Source organism: Salmo salar, chromosome ssa27, assembly GCF_905237065.1.
Source record: "Salmo salar chromosome ssa27, Ssal_v3.1, whole genome shotgun sequence".
Lineage (NCBI taxonomy): Eukaryota > Metazoa > Chordata > Actinopteri > Salmoniformes > Salmonidae > Salmo > Salmo salar.
Window position 1 is genome coordinate 16,163,253 of NC_059468.1, and position 16,619 is coordinate 16,179,871.

General features: G+C 46.1%; 48 non-coding genes across 48 annotated transcripts; all 48 read left to right on the forward strand.

The window, feature by feature from the left end:
- Window positions 1-48: 48 nt before the first annotated feature.
- Window positions 49-121, forward strand: trnaf-gaa (transfer RNA phenylalanine (anticodon GAA)). The gene has a single exon. It is a non-coding gene; the product is annotated as a tRNA-Phe (tRNA).
- A 463-nt stretch (window positions 122-584) lies between these two features.
- trnai-aau (transfer RNA isoleucine (anticodon AAU)) lies at window positions 585-658 on the forward strand. Its single transcript has one exon. It is a non-coding gene; the product is annotated as a tRNA-Ile (tRNA).
- An 82-nt stretch (window positions 659-740) lies between these two features.
- On the forward strand, window positions 741-813 carry trnaf-gaa (transfer RNA phenylalanine (anticodon GAA)). The gene has a single exon. It is a non-coding gene; the product is annotated as a tRNA-Phe (tRNA).
- A 463-nt stretch (window positions 814-1,276) lies between these two features.
- On the forward strand, window positions 1,277-1,350 carry trnai-aau (transfer RNA isoleucine (anticodon AAU)). The gene has a single exon. It is a non-coding gene; the product is annotated as a tRNA-Ile (tRNA).
- An 82-nt stretch (window positions 1,351-1,432) lies between these two features.
- trnaf-gaa (transfer RNA phenylalanine (anticodon GAA)) lies at window positions 1,433-1,506 on the forward strand. The gene has a single exon. It is a non-coding gene; the product is annotated as a tRNA-Phe (tRNA).
- Window positions 1,507-1,969: 463 nt separating this feature from the next.
- trnai-aau (transfer RNA isoleucine (anticodon AAU)) lies at window positions 1,970-2,043 on the forward strand. Its single transcript has one exon. It is a non-coding gene; the product is annotated as a tRNA-Ile (tRNA).
- Window positions 2,044-2,125: 82 nt separating this feature from the next.
- On the forward strand, window positions 2,126-2,198 carry trnaf-gaa (transfer RNA phenylalanine (anticodon GAA)). The gene has a single exon. It is a non-coding gene; the product is annotated as a tRNA-Phe (tRNA).
- A 463-nt stretch (window positions 2,199-2,661) lies between these two features.
- On the forward strand, window positions 2,662-2,735 carry trnai-aau (transfer RNA isoleucine (anticodon AAU)). Its single transcript has one exon. It is a non-coding gene; the product is annotated as a tRNA-Ile (tRNA).
- An 82-nt stretch (window positions 2,736-2,817) lies between these two features.
- Window positions 2,818-2,890, forward strand: trnaf-gaa (transfer RNA phenylalanine (anticodon GAA)). Its single transcript has one exon. It is a non-coding gene; the product is annotated as a tRNA-Phe (tRNA).
- A 463-nt stretch (window positions 2,891-3,353) lies between these two features.
- trnai-aau (transfer RNA isoleucine (anticodon AAU)) lies at window positions 3,354-3,427 on the forward strand. The gene has a single exon. It is a non-coding gene; the product is annotated as a tRNA-Ile (tRNA).
- Window positions 3,428-3,509: 82 nt separating this feature from the next.
- On the forward strand, window positions 3,510-3,582 carry trnaf-gaa (transfer RNA phenylalanine (anticodon GAA)). The gene has a single exon. It is a non-coding gene; the product is annotated as a tRNA-Phe (tRNA).
- A 463-nt stretch (window positions 3,583-4,045) lies between these two features.
- Window positions 4,046-4,119, forward strand: trnai-aau (transfer RNA isoleucine (anticodon AAU)). The gene has a single exon. It is a non-coding gene; the product is annotated as a tRNA-Ile (tRNA).
- An 82-nt stretch (window positions 4,120-4,201) lies between these two features.
- trnaf-gaa (transfer RNA phenylalanine (anticodon GAA)) lies at window positions 4,202-4,274 on the forward strand. Its single transcript has one exon. It is a non-coding gene; the product is annotated as a tRNA-Phe (tRNA).
- A 463-nt stretch (window positions 4,275-4,737) lies between these two features.
- Window positions 4,738-4,811, forward strand: trnai-aau (transfer RNA isoleucine (anticodon AAU)). The gene has a single exon. It is a non-coding gene; the product is annotated as a tRNA-Ile (tRNA).
- An 82-nt stretch (window positions 4,812-4,893) lies between these two features.
- On the forward strand, window positions 4,894-4,966 carry trnaf-gaa (transfer RNA phenylalanine (anticodon GAA)). Its single transcript has one exon. It is a non-coding gene; the product is annotated as a tRNA-Phe (tRNA).
- A 463-nt stretch (window positions 4,967-5,429) lies between these two features.
- Window positions 5,430-5,503, forward strand: trnai-aau (transfer RNA isoleucine (anticodon AAU)). Its single transcript has one exon. It is a non-coding gene; the product is annotated as a tRNA-Ile (tRNA).
- An 82-nt stretch (window positions 5,504-5,585) lies between these two features.
- Window positions 5,586-5,658, forward strand: trnaf-gaa (transfer RNA phenylalanine (anticodon GAA)). Its single transcript has one exon. It is a non-coding gene; the product is annotated as a tRNA-Phe (tRNA).
- A 463-nt stretch (window positions 5,659-6,121) lies between these two features.
- trnai-aau (transfer RNA isoleucine (anticodon AAU)) lies at window positions 6,122-6,195 on the forward strand. The gene has a single exon. It is a non-coding gene; the product is annotated as a tRNA-Ile (tRNA).
- Window positions 6,196-6,277: 82 nt separating this feature from the next.
- On the forward strand, window positions 6,278-6,350 carry trnaf-gaa (transfer RNA phenylalanine (anticodon GAA)). Its single transcript has one exon. It is a non-coding gene; the product is annotated as a tRNA-Phe (tRNA).
- A 463-nt stretch (window positions 6,351-6,813) lies between these two features.
- On the forward strand, window positions 6,814-6,887 carry trnai-aau (transfer RNA isoleucine (anticodon AAU)). The gene has a single exon. It is a non-coding gene; the product is annotated as a tRNA-Ile (tRNA).
- Window positions 6,888-6,969: 82 nt separating this feature from the next.
- trnaf-gaa (transfer RNA phenylalanine (anticodon GAA)) lies at window positions 6,970-7,042 on the forward strand. Its single transcript has one exon. It is a non-coding gene; the product is annotated as a tRNA-Phe (tRNA).
- A 463-nt stretch (window positions 7,043-7,505) lies between these two features.
- Window positions 7,506-7,579, forward strand: trnai-aau (transfer RNA isoleucine (anticodon AAU)). Its single transcript has one exon. It is a non-coding gene; the product is annotated as a tRNA-Ile (tRNA).
- An 82-nt stretch (window positions 7,580-7,661) lies between these two features.
- On the forward strand, window positions 7,662-7,734 carry trnaf-gaa (transfer RNA phenylalanine (anticodon GAA)). The gene has a single exon. It is a non-coding gene; the product is annotated as a tRNA-Phe (tRNA).
- Window positions 7,735-8,197: 463 nt separating this feature from the next.
- Window positions 8,198-8,271, forward strand: trnai-aau (transfer RNA isoleucine (anticodon AAU)). The gene has a single exon. It is a non-coding gene; the product is annotated as a tRNA-Ile (tRNA).
- An 82-nt stretch (window positions 8,272-8,353) lies between these two features.
- Window positions 8,354-8,426, forward strand: trnaf-gaa (transfer RNA phenylalanine (anticodon GAA)). The gene has a single exon. It is a non-coding gene; the product is annotated as a tRNA-Phe (tRNA).
- A 463-nt stretch (window positions 8,427-8,889) lies between these two features.
- Window positions 8,890-8,963, forward strand: trnai-aau (transfer RNA isoleucine (anticodon AAU)). The gene has a single exon. It is a non-coding gene; the product is annotated as a tRNA-Ile (tRNA).
- Window positions 8,964-9,045: 82 nt separating this feature from the next.
- On the forward strand, window positions 9,046-9,118 carry trnaf-gaa (transfer RNA phenylalanine (anticodon GAA)). The gene has a single exon. It is a non-coding gene; the product is annotated as a tRNA-Phe (tRNA).
- A 464-nt stretch (window positions 9,119-9,582) lies between these two features.
- Window positions 9,583-9,656, forward strand: trnai-aau (transfer RNA isoleucine (anticodon AAU)). Its single transcript has one exon. It is a non-coding gene; the product is annotated as a tRNA-Ile (tRNA).
- An 82-nt stretch (window positions 9,657-9,738) lies between these two features.
- On the forward strand, window positions 9,739-9,811 carry trnaf-gaa (transfer RNA phenylalanine (anticodon GAA)). Its single transcript has one exon. It is a non-coding gene; the product is annotated as a tRNA-Phe (tRNA).
- Window positions 9,812-10,274: 463 nt separating this feature from the next.
- On the forward strand, window positions 10,275-10,348 carry trnai-aau (transfer RNA isoleucine (anticodon AAU)). The gene has a single exon. It is a non-coding gene; the product is annotated as a tRNA-Ile (tRNA).
- An 82-nt stretch (window positions 10,349-10,430) lies between these two features.
- Window positions 10,431-10,503, forward strand: trnaf-gaa (transfer RNA phenylalanine (anticodon GAA)). The gene has a single exon. It is a non-coding gene; the product is annotated as a tRNA-Phe (tRNA).
- Window positions 10,504-10,966: 463 nt separating this feature from the next.
- Window positions 10,967-11,040, forward strand: trnai-aau (transfer RNA isoleucine (anticodon AAU)). The gene has a single exon. It is a non-coding gene; the product is annotated as a tRNA-Ile (tRNA).
- An 82-nt stretch (window positions 11,041-11,122) lies between these two features.
- trnaf-gaa (transfer RNA phenylalanine (anticodon GAA)) lies at window positions 11,123-11,195 on the forward strand. The gene has a single exon. It is a non-coding gene; the product is annotated as a tRNA-Phe (tRNA).
- A 463-nt stretch (window positions 11,196-11,658) lies between these two features.
- On the forward strand, window positions 11,659-11,732 carry trnai-aau (transfer RNA isoleucine (anticodon AAU)). The gene has a single exon. It is a non-coding gene; the product is annotated as a tRNA-Ile (tRNA).
- Window positions 11,733-11,814: 82 nt separating this feature from the next.
- Window positions 11,815-11,887, forward strand: trnaf-gaa (transfer RNA phenylalanine (anticodon GAA)). Its single transcript has one exon. It is a non-coding gene; the product is annotated as a tRNA-Phe (tRNA).
- A 463-nt stretch (window positions 11,888-12,350) lies between these two features.
- Window positions 12,351-12,424, forward strand: trnai-aau (transfer RNA isoleucine (anticodon AAU)). Its single transcript has one exon. It is a non-coding gene; the product is annotated as a tRNA-Ile (tRNA).
- An 82-nt stretch (window positions 12,425-12,506) lies between these two features.
- trnaf-gaa (transfer RNA phenylalanine (anticodon GAA)) lies at window positions 12,507-12,579 on the forward strand. Its single transcript has one exon. It is a non-coding gene; the product is annotated as a tRNA-Phe (tRNA).
- A 463-nt stretch (window positions 12,580-13,042) lies between these two features.
- On the forward strand, window positions 13,043-13,116 carry trnai-aau (transfer RNA isoleucine (anticodon AAU)). The gene has a single exon. It is a non-coding gene; the product is annotated as a tRNA-Ile (tRNA).
- Window positions 13,117-13,198: 82 nt separating this feature from the next.
- trnaf-gaa (transfer RNA phenylalanine (anticodon GAA)) lies at window positions 13,199-13,271 on the forward strand. The gene has a single exon. It is a non-coding gene; the product is annotated as a tRNA-Phe (tRNA).
- Window positions 13,272-13,734: 463 nt separating this feature from the next.
- On the forward strand, window positions 13,735-13,808 carry trnai-aau (transfer RNA isoleucine (anticodon AAU)). The gene has a single exon. It is a non-coding gene; the product is annotated as a tRNA-Ile (tRNA).
- Window positions 13,809-13,890: 82 nt separating this feature from the next.
- Window positions 13,891-13,963, forward strand: trnaf-gaa (transfer RNA phenylalanine (anticodon GAA)). The gene has a single exon. It is a non-coding gene; the product is annotated as a tRNA-Phe (tRNA).
- Window positions 13,964-14,426: 463 nt separating this feature from the next.
- trnai-aau (transfer RNA isoleucine (anticodon AAU)) lies at window positions 14,427-14,500 on the forward strand. Its single transcript has one exon. It is a non-coding gene; the product is annotated as a tRNA-Ile (tRNA).
- Window positions 14,501-14,582: 82 nt separating this feature from the next.
- trnaf-gaa (transfer RNA phenylalanine (anticodon GAA)) lies at window positions 14,583-14,655 on the forward strand. The gene has a single exon. It is a non-coding gene; the product is annotated as a tRNA-Phe (tRNA).
- A 463-nt stretch (window positions 14,656-15,118) lies between these two features.
- On the forward strand, window positions 15,119-15,192 carry trnai-aau (transfer RNA isoleucine (anticodon AAU)). Its single transcript has one exon. It is a non-coding gene; the product is annotated as a tRNA-Ile (tRNA).
- An 82-nt stretch (window positions 15,193-15,274) lies between these two features.
- On the forward strand, window positions 15,275-15,347 carry trnaf-gaa (transfer RNA phenylalanine (anticodon GAA)). The gene has a single exon. It is a non-coding gene; the product is annotated as a tRNA-Phe (tRNA).
- A 463-nt stretch (window positions 15,348-15,810) lies between these two features.
- On the forward strand, window positions 15,811-15,884 carry trnai-aau (transfer RNA isoleucine (anticodon AAU)). The gene has a single exon. It is a non-coding gene; the product is annotated as a tRNA-Ile (tRNA).
- Window positions 15,885-15,966: 82 nt separating this feature from the next.
- trnaf-gaa (transfer RNA phenylalanine (anticodon GAA)) lies at window positions 15,967-16,039 on the forward strand. Its single transcript has one exon. It is a non-coding gene; the product is annotated as a tRNA-Phe (tRNA).
- A 463-nt stretch (window positions 16,040-16,502) lies between these two features.
- On the forward strand, window positions 16,503-16,576 carry trnai-aau (transfer RNA isoleucine (anticodon AAU)). Its single transcript has one exon. It is a non-coding gene; the product is annotated as a tRNA-Ile (tRNA).
- The last annotated feature ends 43 nt before the right edge of the window (window positions 16,577-16,619 follow it).

Here is a 16,619-nt window from a genome sequence, read left to right on the forward strand (position 1 = left end):
CTTGCATGTGTATCGTCATGAGTGTCACAGAATGAATCTTAGCAGCTAGCCGAAATAGCTCAGTTGGGAGAGCGTTAGACTGAAGATCTAAAGGTCCCTGGTTCAATCCCGGGTTTCGGCATTTGATGTTGTTCCTTCTTTATGTTCTCCTTTGGCTTTAAGGAAAGTGCCCACAGCTGTGTTTGTGGGCCTGAATCGTGTGTGCTACGCTGCTCCTGTGAATGTAAGTAATGTGTTTCTTTTTCATGTGAAATTGTGACCTCAGTCTCACATGAAAGTTGCTTGTGATTGTTACATGACAGTAGGTTGTCGTAAGAGAAAGATGCATGAAGTGTGAACTGGAGCTTTCTTGGATCCTCAAAAAGACTGTGTTTTTGGAGAATGTGGGCATCGATCCCACTACCTCTCGCATGCTAAGCAAGCACTCTACCATTTGAGCTAATTCCCCAGTTGGGTAGAAATGCCACTATGAGCAACCAAGAGGGTCCAGTCTTGTCCGGCTATGCTGTTGGTGGACTTGTTAGTGTACGCGCCAGCACTTGCAGATGCTCGGTGCATCTCAACAATTGTGCTGAGCAGCTAGCGGCCGGTTAGCTCAGTTGGTTAGAGCGTGGTGCTAATAACGCCAAGGTCATGGGTTCGATCCCCATACTGGCCATTGATTATATTTTGAGTGTGAAATTTGTGAGTCACTTGCATGTGTATCGTCATGAGTGTCACAGAATGAATCTTAGCAGCTAGCCGAAATAGCTCAGTTGGGAGAGCGTTAGACTGAAGATCTAAAGGTCCCTGGTTCATTCCCGGGTTTTGGCATTAGATGTTGTTCCTTCTTTATGTTCTGCTTTGGCTTTAAGGAAAGTGCCCACAGCTGTGTTTGTGGGCCTGAATCGTGTGTGCTACGCTGCTCCTGTGAATGTAAGTAATGTGTTTCTTTTTCATGTGAAATTGTGACCTCAGTCTCACATGAAAGTTGCTTGTGATTGTTACATGACAGTAGGTTGTCGTAAGAGAAAGATGCATGAAGTGTGAACTGGAGCTTTCTTGGATCCTCAAAAAGACTGTGTTTTTGGAGAATGTGGGCATCGATCCCACTACCTCTCGCATGCTAAGCAAGCACTCTACCATTTGAGCTAATTCCCCAGTTGGGTAGAAATGCCACTATGAGCAACCAAGAGGGTCCAGTCTTGTCCGGCTATGCTGTTGGTGGACTTGTTAGTGTACGCGCCAGCACTTGCAGATGCTCGGTGCATCTCAACAATTGTGCTGAGCAGCTAGCGGCCGGTTAGCTCAGTTGGTTAGAGCGTGGTGCTAATAACGCCAAGGTCATGGGTTCGATCCCCATACTGGCCATTGATTATATTTTGAGTGTGAAATTTGTGAGTCACTTGCATGTGTATCGTCATGAGTGTCACAGAATGAATCTTAGCAGCTAGCCGAAATAGCTCAGTTGGGAGAGCGTTAGACTGAAGATCTAAAGGTCCCTGGTTCGATTCCCGGGTTTTGGCATTTGATGTTGTTCCTTCTTTATGTTCTGCTTTGGCTTTAAGGAAAGTGCCCACAGCTGTGTTTGTGGGCCTGAATCGTGTGTGCTACGCTGCTCCTGTGAATGTAAGTAATGTGTTTCTTTTTCATGTGAAATTGTGACCTCAGTCTCACATGAAAGTTGCTTGTGATTGTTACATGACAGTAGGTTGTCGTAAGAGAAAGATGCATGAAGTGTGAACTGGAGCTTTCTTGGATCCTCAAAAAGACTGTGTTTTTGGAGAATGTGGGCATCGATCCCACTACCTCTCGCATGCTAAGCAAGCACTCTACCATTTGAGCTAATTCCCCAGTTGGGTAGAAATGCCACTATGAGCAACCAAGAGGGTCCAGTCTTGTCCGGCTATGCTGTTGGTGGACTTGTTAGTGTACGCGCCAGCACTTGCAGATGCTCGGTGCATCTCAACAATTGTGCTGAGCAGCTAGCGGCCGGTTAGCTCAGTTGGTTAGAGCGTGGTGCTAATAACGCCAAGGTCATGGGTTCGATCCCCATACTGGCCATTGATTATATTTTGAGTGTGAAATTTGTGAGTCACTTGCATGTGTATCGTCATGAGTGTCACAGAATGTATCTTAGCAGCTAGCCGAAATAGCTCAGTTGGGAGAGCGTTAGACTGAAGATCTAAAGGTCCCTGGTTCAATCCCGGGTTTCGGCATTAGATGTTGTTCCTTCTTTATGTTCTCCTTTGGCTTTAAGGAAAGTGCCCACAGCTGTGTTTGTGGGCCTGAATCGTGTGTGCTACGCTGCTCCTGTGAATGTAAGTAATGTGTTTCTTTTTCATGTGAAATTGTGACCTCAGTCTCACATGAAAGTTGCTTGTGATTGTTACATGACAGTAGGTTGTCGTAAGAGAAAGATGCATGAAGTGTGAACTGGAGCTTTCTTGGATCCTCAAAAAGAATATGTTTTTGTAGAATGTGGGCTTCGATCCCACTACCTCTCGCATGCTAAGCAAGCACTCTACCATTTGAGCTAATTCCCCAGTTGGGTAGAAATGCCACTATGAGCAACCAAGAGGGTCCAGTCTTGTCCGGCTATGCTGTTGGTGGACTTGTTAGTGTACGCGCCAGCACTTGCAGATGCTCGGTGCATCTCAACAATTGTGCTGCGTAGCTAGCGGCCGGTTAGCTCAGTTGGTTAGAGCGTGGTGCTAATAACGCCAAGGTCGTGGGTTCGATCCCCATACTGGCCATCGATTATATTTTGAGTGTGAAAATTGTGAGTCACTTGCATGTGTATCGTCATGAGTGTCACAGAATGTATCTTAGCAGCTAGCTGAAATAGCTCAGTTGGGAGAGCGTTAGACTGAAGATCTAAAGGTCCCTGGTTCAATCCCGGGTTTCGGCATTTGATGTTGTTCCTTCTTTATGTTCTCCTTTGGCTTTAAGGAAAGTGCCCACAGCTGTGTTTGTGGGCCTGAATCGTGTGTGCTACGCTGCTCCTGTGAATGTAAGTAATGTGTTTCTTTTTCATGTGAAATTGTGACCTCAGTCTCACATGAAAGTTGCTTGTGATTGTTACATGACAGTAGGTTGTCGTAAGAGAAAGATGCATGAAGTGTGAACTGGAGCTTTCTTGGATCCTCAAAAAGAATATGTTTTTGTAGAATGTGGGCATCGATCCCACTACCTCTCGCATGCTAAGCAAGCACTCTACCATTTGAGCTAATTCCCCAGTTGGGTAGAAATGCCACTATGAGCAACCAAGAGGGTCCAGTCTTGTCCGGCTATGCTGTTGGTGGACTTGTTCGTGTACGCGCCAGCACTTGCAGATGCTCGGTGCATCTCAACAATTGTGCTGCACAGCTAGCGGCCGGTTAGCTCAGTTGGTTAGAGCGTGGTGCTAATAACGCCATGGTCGTGGATTCGATCCCCATACTGGCCATCGATTATATTGTGAGTGTGAAAATTGTGAGTCACTTGCATGTGTATCGTCATGAGTGTCACAGAATGAATCTTAGCAGCTAGCCGAAATAGCTCAGTTGGGAGAGCGTTAGACTGAAGATCTAAAGGTCCCTGGTTCAATCCCGGGTTTCGGCATTAGATGTTGTTCCTTCTTTATGCTCTGCTTTGGCTTTAAGGAAAGTGCCCACAGCTGTGTTTGTGGGCCTGAATCGTGTGTGCTACGCTGCTCCTGTGAATGTAAGTAATGTGTTTCTTTTTCATGTGAAATTGTGACCTCAGTCTCACATGAAAGTTGCTTGTGATTGTTACATGACAGTAGGTTGTCATAAGAGAAAGATGCATGAAGTGTGAACTGGAGCTTTCTTGGATCCTCAAAAAGACTGTGTTTTTGGAGAATGTGGGCATCGATCCCACTACCTCTCGCATGCTAAGCAAGCACTCTACCATTTGAGCTAATTCCCCAGTTGGGTAGAAATGCCACTATGAGCAACCAAGAGTGTCCAGTCTTGTCCGGCTATGCTGTTGGTGGACTTGTTAGTGTACGCGCCAGCACTTGCAGATGCTCGGTGCATCTCAACAATTGTGCTGCGCAGCTAGCGGCCGGTTAGCTCAGTTGGTTAGAGCGTGGTGCTAATAACGCCAAGGTCATGGGTTCGATCCCCATACTGGCCATTGATTATATTTTGAGTGTGAAATTTGTGAGTCACTTGCATGTGTATCGTCATGAGTGTCACAGAATGTATCTTAGCAGCTAGCCGAAATAGCTCAGTTGGGAGAGCGTTAGACTGAAGATCTAAAGGTCCCTGGTTCGATCCCGGGTTTCGGCATTTGATGTTGTTCCTTCTTTATGTTCTGCTTTGGCTTTAAGGAAAGTGCCCACAGCTGTGTTTGTGGGCCTGAATCGTGTGTGCTACGCTGCTCCTGTGAATGTAAGTAATGTGTTTCTTTTTCATGTGAAATTGTGACCTCAGTCTCACATGAAAGTTGCTTGTGATTGTTACATGACAGTAGGTTGTCGTAAGAGAAAGATGCATGAAGTGTGAACTGGAGCTTTCTTGGATCCTCAAAAAGAATATGTTTTTGGAGAATGTGGGCATCGATCCCACTACCTCTCGCATGCTAAGCAAGCACTCTACCATTTGAGCTAATTCCCCAGTTGGGTAGAAATGCCACTATGAGCAACCAAGAGGGTCCAGTCTTGTCCGGCTATGCTGTTGGTGGACTTGTTAGTGTACACGCCAGCACTTGCAGATGCTCGGTGCATCTCAACAATTGTGCTGCGCAGCTAGCGGCCGGTTAGCTCAGTTGGTTAGAGCGTGGTGCTAATAACGCCAAGGTCGTGGGTTCGATCCCCATACTGGCCATCGATTATATTTTGAGTGTGAAAATTGTGAGTCACTTGCATGTGTATCGTCATGAGTGTCACAGAATGAATCTTAGCAGCTAGCCGAAATAGCTCAGTTGGGAGAGCGTTAGACTGAAGATCTAAAGGTCCCTGGTTCAATCCCGGGTTTCGGCATTTGATGTTGTTCCTTCTTTATGTTCTGCTTTGGCTTTAAGGAAAGTGCCCACAGCTGTGTTTGTGGGCCTGAATCGTGTGTGCTACGCTGCTCCTGTGAATGTAAGTAATGTGTTTCTTTTTCATGTGAAATTGTGACCTCAGTCTCACATGAAAGTTGCTTGTGATTGTTACATGACAGTAGGTTGTCGTAAGAGAAAGATGCATGAAGTGTGAACTGGAGCTTTCTTGGATCCTCAAAAAGACTGTGTTTTTGGAGAATGTGGGCATCGATCCCACTACCTCTCGCATGCTAAGCAAGCACTCTACCATTTGAGCTAATTCCCCAGTTGGGTAGAAATGCCACTATGAGCAACCAAGAGGGTCCAGTCTTGTCCGGCTATGCTGTTGGTGGACTTGTTAGTGTACACGCCAGCACTTGCAGATGCTCGGTGCATCTCAACAATTGTGCTGCGCAGCTAGCGGCCGGTTAGCTCAGTTGGTTAGAGCGTGGTGCTAATAACGCCAAGGTCGTGGTTTCGATCCCCATACTGGCCATCGATTATATTTTGAGTGTGAAAATTGTGAGTCACTTGCATGTGTATCGTCATGAGTGTCACAGAATGTATCTTAGCAGCTAGCCGAAATAGCTCAGTTGGGAGAGCGTTAGACTGAAGATCTAAAGGTCCCTGGTTCAATCCCGGGTTTCGGCATTAGATGTTGTTCCTTCTTTATGTTCTGCTTTGGCTTTAAGGAAAGTGCCCACAGCTGTGTTTTTGGGCCTGATTCCTGTGTGCTACGCTGCTCCTCTGAATGTAAGTAATGTGTTTCTTTTTCATGTGAAATTGTGACCTCAGTCTCACATGAAAGTTGCTTGTGATTGTTACATGACAGTAGGTTGTCGTAAGAGAAAGATGCATGAAGTGTGAACTGGAGCTTTCTTGGATCCTCAAAAAGAATATGTTTTTGGAGAATGTGGGCATCGATCCCACTACCTCTCACATGCTAAGCAAGCACTCTACCATTTGAGCTAATTCCCCAGTTGGGTAGAAATGCCACTATGAGCAACCAAGAGGGTCCAGTCTTGTCCGGCTATGCTGTTGGTGGACTTGTTAGTGTACACCCCAGCACTTGCAGATGCTCGGTGCATCTCAACAATTGTGCTGCACAGCTAGCGGCCGGTTAGCTCAGTTGGTTAGAGCGTGGTGCTAATAACGCCAAGGTCATGGGTTCGATCCCCATACTGGCCATCGATTATGTTTTGAGTGTGAAAATTGTGAGTCACTTGCATGTGTATCGTCATGAGTGTCACAGAATGTATCTTAGCAGCTAGCTGAAATAGCTCAGTTGGGAGAGCGTTAGACTGAAGATCTAAAGGTCCCTGGTTCATTCCAGGGTTTCGGCATTTGATGTTGTTCCTTCTTTATGTTCTCCTTTGGCTTTAAGGAAAGTGCCCACAGCTGTGTTTGTGGGCCTGAATCGTGTGTGCTACGCTGCTCCTGTGAATGTAAGTAATGTGTTTCTTTTTCATGTGAAATTGTGACCTCAGTCTCACATGAAAGTTGCTTGTGATTGTTACATGACAGTAGGTTGTCGTAAGAGAAAGATGCATGAAGTGTGAACTGGAGCTTTCTTGGATCCTCAAAAAGACTGTGTTTTTGGAGAATGTGGGCATCGATCCCACTACCTCTCGCATGCTAAGCAAGCACTCTACCATTTGAGCTAATTCCCCAGTTGGGTAGAAATGCCACTATGAGCAACCAAGAGGGTCCAGTCTTGTCCGGCTATGCTGTTGGTGGACTTGTTAGTGTACGCGCCAGCACTTGCAGATGCTCGGTGCATCTCAACAATTGTGCTGCGCAGCTAGCGGCCGGTTAGCTCAGTTGGTTAGAGCGTGGTGCTAATAACGCCAAGGTCATGGGTTCGATCCCCATACTGGCCATTGATTATATTTTGAGTGTGAAAATTGTGAGTCACTTGCATGTGTATCGTCATGAGTGTCACAGAATGTATCTTAGCAGCTAGCCGAAATAGCTCAGTTGGGAGAGCGTTAGACTGAAGATCTAAAGGTCCCTGGTTCAATCCCGGGTTTTGGCATTTGATGTTGTTCCTTCTTTATGTTCTGCTTTGGCTTTAAGGAAAGTGCCCACAGCTGTGTTTGTGGGCCTGAATCGTGTGTGCTACGCTGCTCCTGTGAATGTAAGTAATGTGTTTCTTTTTCATGTGAAATTGTGACCTCAGTCTCACATGAAAGTTGCTTGTGATTGTTACATGACAGTAGGTTGTCGTAAGAGAAAGATGCATGAAGTGTGAACTGGAGCTTTCTTGGATCCTCAAAAAGAATATGTTTTTGGAGAATGTGGGCATCGATCCCACTACCTCTCGCATGCTAAGCAAGCACTCTACCATTTGAGCTAATTCCCCAGTTGGGTAGAAATGCCACTATGAGCAACCAAGAGGGTCCAGTCTTGTCCGGCTATGCTGTTGGTGGACTTGTTAGTGTACGCGCCAGCACTTGCAGATGCTCGGTGCATCTCAACAATTGTGCTGCGCAGCTAGCGGCCGGTTAGCTCAGTTGGTTAGAGCGTGGTGCTAATAACGCCATGGTCGTGGGTTCGATCCCCATACTGGCCATTGATTATATTTTGAGTGTGATAATTGTGAGTCACTTGCATGTGTATCGTCATGAGTGTCACAGAATGAATCTTAGCAGCTAGCCGAAATAGCTCAGTTGGGAGAGCGTTAGACTGAAGATCTAAAGGTCCCTGGTTCATTCCCGGGTTTTGGCATTAGATGTTGTTCCTTCTTTATGTTCTCCTTTGGCTTTAAGGAAAGTGCCCACAGCTGTGTTTGTGGGCCTGAATCGTGTGTGCTACGCTGCTCCTGTGAATGTAAGTAATGTGTTTCTTTTTCATGTGAAATTGTGACCTCAGTCTCACATGAAAGTTGCTTGTGATTGTTACATGACAGTAGGTTGTCGTAAGAGAAAGATGCATGAAGTGTGAACTGGAGCTTTCTTGGATCCTCAAAAAGAATATGTTTTTGGAGAATGTGGGCATCGATCCCACTACCTCTCGCATGCTAAGCAAGCACTCTACCATTTGAGCTAATTCCCCAGTTGGGTAGAAATGCCACTATGAGCAACCAAGAGGGTCCAGTCTTGTCCGGCTATGCTGTTGGTGGACTTGTTAGTGTACACGCCAGCACTTGCAGATGCTCGGTGCATCTCAACAATTGTGCTGCGCAGCTAGCGGCCGGTTAGCTCAGTTGGTTAGAGCGTGGTGCTAATAACGCCAAGGTCATGGGTTCGATCCCCATACTGGCCATTGATTATATTTTGAGTGTGAAAATTGTGAGTCACTTGCATGTGTATCGTCATGAGTGTCACAGAATGTATCTTAGCAGCTAGCCGAAATAGCTCAGTTGGGAGAGCGTTAGACTGAAGATCTAAAGGTCCCTGGTTCAATCCCGGGTTTTGGCATTTGATGTTGTTCCTTCTTTATGTTCTCCTTTGGCTTTAAGGAAAGTGCCCACAGCTGTGTTTGTGGGCCTGAATCGTGTGTGCTACGCTGCTCCTGTGAATGTAAGTAATGTGTTTCTTTTTCATGTGAAATTGTGACCTCAGTCTCACATGAAAGTTGCTTGTGATTGTTACATGACAGTAGGTTGTCGTAAGAGAAAGATGCATGAAGTGTGAACTGGAGCTTTCTTGGATCCTCAAAAAGAATATGTTTTTGGAGAATGTGGGCATCGATCCCACTACCTCTCGCATGCTAAGCAAGCACTCTACCATTTGAGCTAATTCCCCAGTTGGGTAGAAATGCCACTATGAGCAACCAAGAGGGTCCAGTCTTGTCCGGCTATGCTGTTGGTGGACTTGTTAGTGTACGCGCCAGCACTTGCAGATGCTCGGTGCATCTCAACAATTGTGCTGCGCAGCTAGCGGCCGGTTAGCTCAGTTGGTTAGAGCGTGGTGCTAATAACGCCAAGGTCGTGGGTTCGATCCCCATACTGGCCATTGATTATATTTTGAGTGTGAAAATTGTGAGTCACTTGCATGTGTATCGTCATGAGTGTCACAGAATGTATCTTAGCAGCTAGCCGAAATAGCTCAGTTGGGAGAGCGTTAGACTGAAGATCTAAAGGTCCCTGGTTCAATCCCGGGTTTTGGCATTATGATGTTGTTCCTTCTTTATGTTCTCCTTTGGCTTTAAGGAAAGTGCCCACAGCTGTGTTTGTGGGCCTGAATCGTGTGTGCTACGCTGCTCCTGTGAATGTAAGTAATGTGTTTCTTTTTCATGTGAAATTGTGACCTCAGTCTCACATGAAAGTTGCTTGTGATTGTTACATGACAGTAGGTTGTCGTAAGAGAAAGATGCATGAAGTGTGAACTGGAGCTTTCTTGGATCCTCAAAAAGAATATGTTTTTGGAGAATGTGGGCATCGATCCCACTACCTCTCGCATGCTAAGCAAGCACTCTACCATTTGAGCTAATTCCCCAGTTGGGTAGAAATGCCACTATGAGCAACCAAGAGGGTCCAGTCTTGTCCGGCTATGCTGTTGGTGGACTTGTTAGTGTACACGCCAGCACTTGCAGATGCTCGGTGCATCTCAACAATTGTGCAGCGTAGCTAGCGGCCGGTTAGCTCAGTTGGTTAGAGCGTGGTGCTAATAACGCCAAGGTCATGGGTTCGATCCCCATACTGGCCATTGATTATATTTTGAGTGTGAAATTTGTGAGTCACTTGCATGTGTATCGTCATGAGTGTCACAGAATGAATCTTAGCAGCTAGCTGAAATAGCTCAGTTGGGAGAGCGTTAGACTGAAGATCTAAAGGTCCCTGGTTCATTGCAGGGTTTTGGCATTAGATGTTGTTCCTTCTTTATGTTCTCCTTTGGCTTTAAGGAAAGTGCCCACAGCTGTGTTTGTGGGCCTGAATCGTGTGTGCTACGCTGCTCCTGTGAATGTAAGTAATGTGTTTCTTTTTCATGTGAAATTGTGACCTCAGTCTCACATGAAAGTTGCTTGTGATTGTTACATGACAGTAGGTTGTCGTAAGAGAAAGATGCATGAAGTGTGAACTGGAGCTTTCTTGGATCCTCAAAAAGAATATGTTTTTGGAGAATGTGGGCATCGATCCCACTACCTCTCGCATGCTAAGCAAGCACTCTACCATTTGAGCTAATTCCCCAGTTGGGTAGAAATGCCACTATGAGCAACCAAGAGGGTCCAGTCTTGTCCGGCTATGCTGTTGGTGGACTTGTTAGTGTACGCGCCAGCACGTGCAGATGCTCGGTGCATCTCAACAATTGTGCTGCGCAGCTAGCGGCCGGTTAGCTCAGTTGGTTAGAGCGTGGTGCTAATAACGCCAAGGTCATGGGTTCGATCCCCATACTGGCCATCGATTATGTTTTGAGTGTGAAAATTGTGAGTCACTTGCATGTGTATCGTCATGAGTGTCACAGAATGTATCTTAGCAGCTAGCCGAAATAGCTCAGTTGGGAGAGCGTTAGACTGAAGATCTAAAGGTCCCTGGTTCCATCCCGGGTTTTGGCATTTGATGTTGTTCCTTCTTTATGTTCTCCTTTGGCTTTAAGGAAAGTGCCCACAGCTGTGTTTATGGGCCTGAATCGTGTGTGCTACGCTGCTCCTGTGAATGTAAGTAATGTGTTTCTTTTTCATGTGAAATTGTGACCTCAGTCTCACATGAAAGTTGCTTGTGATTGTTACATGACAGTAGGTTGTCGTAAGAGAAAGATGCATGAAGTGTGAACTGGAGCTTTCTTGGATCCTCAAAAAGAATATGTTTTTGGAGAATGTGGGCATCGATCCCACTACCTCTCGCATGCTAAGCAAGCACTCTACCATTTGAGCTAATTCCCCAGTTGGGTAGAAATGCCACTATGAGCAACCAAGAGGGTCCAGTCTTGTCCGGCTATGCTGTTGGTGGACTTGTTAGTGTACGCGCCAGCACTTGCAGATGCTCGGTGCATCTCAACAATTGTGCTGCGCAGCTAGCGGCCGGTTAGCTCAGTTGGTTAGAGCGTGGTGCTAATAACGCCAAGGTCGTGGGTTCGATCCCCATACTGGCCATCGATTATGTTTTGAGTGTGAAAATTGTGAGTCACTTGCATGTGTATCGTCATGAGTGTCACAGAATGAATCTTAGCAGCTAGCTGAAATAGCTCAGTTGGGAGAGCGTTAGACTGAAGATCTAAAGGTCCCTGGTTCATTCCCGGGTTTTGGCATTAGATGTTGTTCCTTCTTTATGTTCTCCTTTGGCTTTAAGGAAAGTGCCCACAGCTGTGTTTATGGGCCTGAATCGTGTGTGCTACGCTGCTCCTGTGAATGTAAGTAATGTGTTTCTTTTTCATGTGAAATTGTGACCTCAGTCTCACATGAAAGTTGCTTGTGATTGTTACATGACAGTAGGTTGTCGTAAGAGAAAGATGCATGAAGTGTGAACTGGAGCTTTCTTGGATCCTCAAAAAGAATATGTTTTTGGAGAATGTGGGCATCGATCCCACTACCTCTCGCATGCTAAGCAAGCACTCTACCATTTGAGCTAATTCCCCAGTTGGGTAGAAATGCCACTATGAGCAACCAAGAGGGTCCAGTCTTGTCCGGCTATGCTGTTGGTGGACTTGTTAGTGTACACGCCAGCACTTGCAGATGCTCGGTGCATCTCAACAATTGTGCTGCGTAGCTAGCGGCCGGTTAGCTCAGTTGGTTAGAGCGTGGTGCTAATAACGCCAAGGTCATGGGTTCGATCCCCATACTGGCCATCGATTATATTTTGAGTGTGAAAATTGTGAGTCACTTGCATGTGTATCGTCATGAGTGTCACAGAATGTATCTTAGCAGCTAGCCGAAATAGCTCAGTTGGGAGAGCGTTAGACTGAAGATCTAAAGGTCCCTGGTTCGATCCCGGGTTTTGGCATATGATTTTGTTCCTTCTTTATGGTCTCCTTTGGCTTTAAGGAAAGTGCCCACAGCTGTGTTTGTGGGCCTGAATCGTGTGTGCTACGCTGCTCCTGTGAATGTAAGTAATGTGTTTCTTTTTCATGTGAAATTGTGACCTCAGTCTCACATGAAAGTTGCTTGTGATTGTTACATGACAGTAGGTTGTCGTAAGAGAAAGATGCATGAAGTGTGAACTGGAGCTTTCTTGGATCCTCAAAAAGAATATGTTTTTGGAGAATGTGGGCATCGATCCCACTACCTCTCGCATGCTAAGCAAGCACTCTACCATTTGAGCTAATTCCCCAGTTGGGTAGAAATGCCACTATGAGCAACCAAGAGGGTCCAGTCTTGTCCGGCTATGCTGTTGGTGGACTTGTTAGTGTACGCGCCAGCACTTGCAGATGCTCGGTGCATCTCAACAATTGTGCTGAGCAGCTAGCGGCCGGTTAGCTCAGTTGGTTAGAGCGTGGTGCTAATAACGCCAAGGTCATGGGTTCGATCCCCATACTGGCCATTGATTATATTTTGAGTGTGAAAATTGTGAGTCACTTGCATGTGTATCGTCATGAGTGTCACAGAATGAATCTTAGCAGCTAGCCGAAATAGCTCAGTTGGGAGAGCGTTAGACTGAAGATCTAAAGGTCCCTGGTTCAATCCCGGGTTTCGGCATTAGATGTTGTTCCTTCTTTATGTTCTGCTTTGGCTTTAAGGAAAGTGCCCACAGCTGTGTTTATGGGCCTGAATCGTGTGTGCTACGCTGCTCCTGTGAATGTAAGTAATGTGTTTCTTTTTCATGTGAAATTGTGACCTCAGTCTCACATGAAAGTTGCTTGTGATTGTTACATGACAGTAGGTTGTCGTAAGAGAAAGATGCATGAAGTGTGAACTGGAGCTTTCTTGGATCCTCAAAAAGAATATGTTTTTGGAGAATGTGGGCATCGATCCCACTACCTCTCGCATGCTAAGCAAGCACTCTACCATTTGAGCTAATTCCCCAGTTGGGTAGAAATGCCACTATGAGCAACCAAGAGGGTCCAGTCTTGTCCGGCTATGCTGTTGGTGGACTTGTTAGTGTACGCGCCAGCACGTGCAGATGCTCGGTGCATCTCAACAATTGTGCTGCGCAGCTAGCGGCCGGTTAGCTCAGTTGGTTAGAGCGTGGTGCTAATAACGCCAAGGTCGTGGGTTCGATCCCCATACTGGCCATCGATTATGTTTTGAGTGTGAAAATTGTGAGTCACTTGCATGTGTATCGTCATGAGTGTCACAGAATGAATCTTAGCAGCTAGCCGAAATAGCTCAGTTGGGAGAGCGTTAGACTGAAGATCTAAAGGTCCCTGGTTCAATCCCGGGTTTCGGCATTAGATGTTGTTCCTTCTTTATGTTCTGCTTTGGCTTTAAGGAAAGTGCCCACAGCTGTGTTTATGGGCCTGAATCGTGTGTGCTACGCTGCTCCTGTGAATGTAAGTAATGTGTTTCTTTTTCATGTGAAATTGTGACCTCAGTCTCACATGAAAGTTGCTTGTGATTGTTACATGACAGTAGGTTGTCGTAAGAGAAAGATGCATGAAGTGTGAACTGGAGCTTTCTTGGATCCTCAAAAAGAATATGTTTTTGGAGAATGTGGGCATCGATCCCACTACCTCTCGCATGCTAAGCAAGCACTCTACCATTTGAGCTAATTCCCCAGTTGGGTAGAAATGCCACTATGAGCAACCAAGAGGGTCCAGTCTTGTCCGGCTATGCTGTTGGTGGACTTGTTAGTGTACACGCCAGCACTTGCAGATGCTCGGTGCATCTCAACAATTGTGCTGCGCAGCTAGCGGCCGGTTAGCTCAGTTGGTTAGAGCGTGGTGCTAATAACGCCAAGGTCATGGGTTCGATCCCCATACTGGCCATCGATTATATTTTGAGTGTGAAATTTGTGAGTCACTTGCATGTGTATCGTCATGAGTGTCACAGAATGTATCTTAGCAGCTAGCCGAAATAGCTCAGTTGGGAGAGCGTTAGACTGAAGATCTAAAGGTCCCTGGTTCAATCCCGGGTTTCGGCATATGATGTTGTTCCTTCTTTATGTTCTCCTTTGGCTTTAAGGAAAGTGCCCACAGCTGTGTTTGTGGGCCTGAATCGTGTGTGCTACGCTGCTCCTGTGAATGTAAGTAATGTGTTTCTTTTTCATGTGAAATTGTGACCTCAGTCTCACATGAAAGTTGCTTGTGATTGTTACATGACAGTAGGTTGTCGTAAGAGAAAGATGCATGAAGTGTGAACTGGAGCTTTCTTGGATCCTCAAAAAGAATATGTTTTTCTAGAATGTGGGCTTCAATCCCACTACCTCTCGCATGCTAAGCAAGCACTCTACCATTTGAGCTAATTCCCCAGTTGGGTAGAAATGCCACTATGAGCAACCAAGAGGGTCCAGTCTTGTCCGGCTATGCTGTTGGTGGACTTGTTAGTGTACGCGCCAGCACTTGCAGATGCTCGGTGCATCTCAACAATTGTGCTGCGTAGCTAGCGGCCGGTTAGCTCAGTTGGTTAGAGCGTGGTGCTAATAACGCCAAGGTCGTGGGTTCGATCCCCATACTGGCCATCGATTATGTTTTGAGTGTGAAAATTGTGAGTCACTTGCATGTGTATCGTCATGAGTGTCACAGAATGAATCTTAGCAGCTAGCCGAAATAGCTCAGTTGGGAGAGCGTTAGACTGAAGATCTAAAGGTCCCTGGTTCAATCCCGGGTTTTGGCATTTGATGTTGTTCCTTCTTTATGTTCTGCTTTGGCTTTAAGGAAAGTGCCCACAGCTGTGTTTATGGGCCTGAATCGTGTGTGCTACGCTGCTCCTGTGAATGTAAGTAATGTGTTTCTTTTTCATGTGAAATTGTGACCTCAGTCTCACATGAAAGTTGCTTGTGATTGTTACATGACAGTAGGTTGTCGTAAGAGAAAGATGCATGAAGTGTGAACTGGAGCTTTCTTGGATCCTCAAAAAGACTGTGTTTTTGGAGGATGTGGGCATGGATCCCACTACCTCTCGCATGCTAAGCAAGCACTCTACCATTTGAGCTAATTCCCCAGTTGGGTAGAAATGCCACTATGAGCAACCAAGAGGGTCCAGTCTTGTCCGGCTATGCTGTTGGTGGACTTGTTAGTGTACGCGCCAGCACTTGCAGATGCTCGGTGCATCTCAACAATTGTGCTGCGCAGCTAGCGGCCGGTTAGCTCAGTTGGTTAGAGCGTGGTGCTAATAACGCCAAGGTCATGGGTTCGATCCCCATACTGGCCATTGATTATATTTTGAGTGTGAAATTTGTGAGTCACTTGCATGTGTATCGTCATGAGTGTCACAGAATGTATCTTAGCAGCTAGCCGAAATAGCTCAGTTGGGAGAGCGTTAGACTGAAGATCTAAAGGTCCCTGGTTCAATCCCGGGTTTCGGCATATGATTTTGTTCCTTCTTTATGGTCTCCTTTGGCTTTAAGGAAAGTGCCCACAGCTGTGTTTGTGGGCCTGAATCGTGTGTGCTACGCTGCTCCTGTGAATGTAAGTAATGTGTTTCTTTTTCATGTGAAATTGTGACCTCAGTCTCACATGAAAGTTGCTTGTGATTGTTACATGACAGTAGGTTGTCGTAAGAGAAAGATGCATGAAGTGTGAACTGGAGCTTTCTTGGATCCTCAAAAAGAATATGTTTTTGGAGAATGTGGGCATCGATCCCACTACCTCTCGCATGCTAAGCAAGCACTCTACCATTTGAGCTAATTCCCCAGTTGGGTAGAAATGCCACTATGAGCAACCAAGAGGGTCCAGTCTTGTCCGGCTATGCTGTTGGTGGACTTGTTAGTGTACGCGCCAGCACGTGCAGATGCTCGGTGCATCTCAACAATTGTGCTGCGCAGCTAGCGGCCGGTTAGCTCAGTTGGTTAGAGCGTGGTGCTAATAACGCCAAGGTCGTGGGTTCGATCCCCATACTGGCCATCGATTATGTTTTGAGTGTGAAAATTGTGAGTCACTTGCATGTGTATCGTCATGAGTGTCACAGAATGAATCTTAGCAGCTAGCCGAAATAGCTCAGTTGGGAGAGCGTTAGACTGAAGATCTAAAGGTCCCTGGTTCAATCCCGGGTTTCGGCATTAGATGTTGTTCCTTCTTTATGTTCTGCTTTGGCTTTAAGGAAAGTGCCCACAGCTGTGTTTATGGGCCTGAATCGTGTGTGCTACGCTGCTCCTGTGAATGTAAGTAATGTGTTTCTTTTTCATGTGAAATTGTGACCTCAGTCTCACATGAAAGTTGCTTGTGATTGTTACATGACAGTAGGTTGTCGTAAGAGAAAGATGCATGAAGTGTGAACTGGAGCTTTCTTGGATCCTCAAAAAGAATATGTTTTTGGAGAATGTGGGCTTCGATCCCACTACCTCTCGCATGCTAAGCAAGCACTCTACCATTTGAGCTAATTCCCCAGTTGGGTAGAAATGCCACTATGAGCAACCAAGAGGGTCCAGTCTTGTCCGGCTATGCTGTTGGTGGACTTGTTAGTGTACGCGCCAGCACTTGCAGATGCTCGGTGCATCTCAACAATTGTGCTGCGTAGCTAGCGGCCGGTTAGCTCAGTTGGTTAGAGCGTGGTGCTAATAACGCCAAGGTCGTGGGTTCGATCCCCATACTGGCCATCGATTATATTTTGAGTGTGAAAATTGTGAGTCACTTGCATGT